This window comes from Rhipicephalus microplus, unplaced genomic scaffold (genome assembly GCF_043290135.1).
Source record: "Rhipicephalus microplus isolate Deutch F79 unplaced genomic scaffold, USDA_Rmic scaffold_14, whole genome shotgun sequence".
Taxonomy (NCBI): Eukaryota; Metazoa; Arthropoda; class Arachnida; order Ixodida; family Ixodidae; genus Rhipicephalus; species Rhipicephalus microplus.
Window position 1 is genome coordinate 35,206,429 of NW_027464587.1, and position 3,964 is coordinate 35,210,392.

The window sequence follows — 3,964 nt, forward strand, 5'->3', positions numbered from 1 at the left end:
TATAAATCACATCGCGGGCATATTCTGACATGTGGCCAACGGCAGGAAGGAGCTTGTCGAAAGGCAACGTAGGTTCTCGTCCGTACTGGAGGAAAAATGGCGAGAAACCTGCAGTGTCATGCCGAGACGTATTATAGGCAAATGTTACAAATGGAAGGGCGGTGTCCCAGTCACGATGGTCGGAAGAAACATACATGGCGAGCATGTCCGTGATGGTTCTATTTAGCCGCTCCGTGAGCCCGTTGGTTTGAGGATGATACGCCGTTGTGAACTTGTGCTTTGTAGCGCAAGAGTGCAATATGTCTTGGATAACTTGTGATAAAAAGTAGCGACCCCGATCGGTAAGCAGTTGCCGAGGAGCGCCGTGGTGTAATATGACGTCTTCTAGAAGAAAGTCAGCGACGTCGGTCGCACAACTGGTAGGAAGGGCCCGTGTGATGGCATACCGAGTGGTGTAATCCGTGGCGACTGCTATCCACTTGTTTCCGGTGGCCGATAAAGGAAACGGTCCTAGTAAGTCAACACCTATCCTATAAAATGGTTCGGATGGGATCTGAATGGGTTGAAGGTGTCCCGCTTTAAGGGTTGCTGGTTTTTTTGCGGTGTTGACAGGATTTGCATGAGGCGACGTAACGGCAGACGGATCGGTAAATACCGGGCCAAAAGAAGCGACGTCGAACGCAGTCATAAGTTCTTGAAACTCCCAGGTGACCAGCTGTCGGAATATCATGCAACTGTGCAAGCCAGTCTGACGCATATGTTGTGGTATGACCAACAGCAGCTCAGGTCCGTCAGGATGCATGCTGTAGCGATATAAGACGCCATCTTGGAGCAGGAACATACGGAGAGACGGAGGAGTTGTGGGACCACTAAGCCGAAGGATTATATCTCTGAGGTGAGGATCACGGCGTTGCTGATCTCCGATGTTGCTAAACGCGGAAAGTGCCAAAACGCAAGTAGAGTCATCGCTCTCAGAAAGGTCTGCTGGGTCTACTGGATGATGCGACAAGCAATCAGCATCCTCATGGTGGCGACCTGATTTGTAGACAACCGTGTAGGAATATTCCTGTAGCCGTAGAGCCCACCGGCCGAGACGTCCACAAGGATCTTTTAAGGACGACAACCAGCATAAGGCGTGGTGATCAGTGACAACCGTGAACGGGCGTCCATACAAATACGGCCAAAATTTAGCCACTGCCCAGACGAGTGCGAGGCATTCGCGTTCTGTGATGGAGTAATTTCGCTCTGCTGGCGATAAAAGACGGCTGGCGTATGCAATAACGTGCTCGCAGCCATGCTGTCGTTGTGCCAAAACGGCTCCGATTCCGTGGCCGCTGGCGTCGGTACGCACTTCCGTTGGAGCGCATATATCAAAGTGGCCGAGAATCGGTGGCGTCGTAAGTCTACTCGTCAGTTCAACGAATGCTCTGGTTTGTTCAGGTCCCCACACAAAAGTCACATTTTTTTTAGTAGTTCCGTGAGCGGTCGTGCAACGTCAGCGAAATTCCGCACAAATCTACGAAAGTAAGAACAAAGGCCCACAAAGCTTCGAACATCGTTCGCAGAGGTCGGCACAGGGAAATCTTTGACGGCACGGATTTTCTCAGGATCGGGACGAACACCAGAAGAATCGACAAGGTGTCCAAGGACAGTGAGCTGCCGGTGGCCGAAGTGACATTTGGACGAGTTTAGTTGGAGCCCTGCTTTGCGGAAAACCGAAAGAATTGTTGAGAGACGCTCGAGGTGAGTTTCGAAAGTTGGCGAAAAAACAATGACATCATCAAGGTAACATAAGCAGATTGACCACTTGAAACCGTGAAGAAGAGCGTCCATCATTCGTTCGAATGTAGCTGGGGCATTGCATAACCCGAACGGCATTACTTTGAACTGATAGAGCCTGTCGGGAGTTATAAATGCCGTCTTTTCACGGTCCAGATCATCAACTGATATCTGCCAGTACACGGAACGGAGGTCGATGGAAGAGAAATAATTTGCCCCACTAAGGCAGTCAAGAGCGTCGTCTATCCGCGGCAGAGGATACACGTCTTTTTTTGTAACCTTGTTAAGATTTCTGTAGTCGACACAGAAGCGCCAGCTGTTATCCTTCTTTCTCACAAGCACAACGGGCGAAGCCCAAGGACTTGAAGAAGGTTCAATGATGTCTCGGGCAAGCATCTTGTCGACTTCTTGCTGGATCACGTGGCGCTCGGTGGAGGAAACTCGATAGGGTCGCCGGTGTACTGGATTTGCATCACCGGTGTTGATCCGATGCTTTACGACGGTCGTTTGACCTAGGGGTCGGTCGCAGAAATCAAAGACGTCTTGATACGACGCAAGAAGGCCGCGAAGCGCAGACACATGCTCGGCCGGGAGATCAGAGGCAATCATTCCAGTTATGCAGTCTAGTGTACTGCGCGACTGAATACTTGCAGATGACAGTGTATCCTCTGTTAGGGCCGATATGTGGTAGTCGCCGGCCGGGGCAAGGGTTGCAAGGGATATTTCTCGTGGCAGCACTTCAGGGCAAAGTCCAAAGTTTACAATAGGGAGACATGCCACGTTGTTCTTCATTGTGATGATGGTGTGGGGGAACGTAACATTGAGCGAACAGGGTACTGTAGGATTAGGCGAAATGACATAATCGCCGTCAGCCACAGGTGGATCAGAAGAGACGTCGATATACGTCACAGCTCGACAATATAGGCGAACAAAGTCGGTGGAGCATAGCTTTGGCGGCGCAGGATCAGGAGGGTCAACGGCGTGTGGTAGGACAAGCTGAACAACACCAGCAGAATAGTCAATTAGGGCGGACTGCTTCGACAGAAAATCGAGTCCCAATATGATTTCATGTGGGCAGTGGTCCAGTACGTAAAACAGAACAGTGGTATGACGTCCAGCAACAGTGACACGGGTGGCACACATCCCGGTGACCGCTGGTGTTGCACCGCCAGCTACTCGGACAAGAGTGATCGGAGCAGGAGTGAGCACTTTCTTGAGTCGAGCACAAAGGTTGGAGTTCATGACTGATATGTGAGCGCCGGTGTCAATGAGTGCTGCCACAGAAGTACCGTCAACATTTACTTTAATCAGGTTGTTGTGTCCGGGTATCGTGTGTAGAGGAATTTTGGGTCGGGTCGTCGAAGCAGGCTCACCTCTAGGAGCTGCGCCCGTCAGTTTTCCGAGGACTGGTGGTAGGAGGGTGAGGGGGAGCGACGTCGGTTAGTTGAGCGGGACATGCGTCCAGAGGGCGACGGGGAGCGGCTTGGTCGGGCGGGCCTGGATGGCGAAGCATCATCTTGTGCCGTGTAGATCGGCATCCGAGAGCCAGAAGGGGGGCGTCGGGTGTTGGCATGATGCGACCATGGCTGCCAACCCCAGGAAGTGCGGCAATGACGTGAAATATGGCCCACTCGTCCACAGTTGAAGCAGATCGGCCTGTCATCGGAAGTTCGCCATTCTGCCGGGTTCCGGTAACGTGGGCGGTTGTTCAGTCCGCGGGACATATTAGGTGTACTGGGCAATCGGTAGTCAGGTCGGTTAACGGGGCATAGCGTCTGAAGTCCGGCGTTGGCCAGTTCCTGGCGTACGACACTCTTGATTAAAGAAATCATGGCGCGAGAGTCGTCAGGGGCCTGGACTTGGTCAGACAGGGGAGATGCTGCCTCGATTTCGTGGCGCACAATGCGCACGATATTGTCGGAAGCAGCAGGGGCTGGTGCCAAACGGGCGTCCTCGCAGGTTGATGTTGCAGCCGTGTTGGGAAGACGCGAAAAGTGTGGAGTGATACGGCGACTTTTCGCGTCTTCGAAGCGTCGGCATTCATTAATAACGTCGTCTACGGTCGATGAGTAGCGAAATACGAGGAGATTAAAGGCGTCATCGGCGATTCCTTTGAGGATGTGCGCGACCTTTTCAGATTCCGGCATCTTGTCATCAACCTTCCGGCAGAGGGCGAGCACATGTT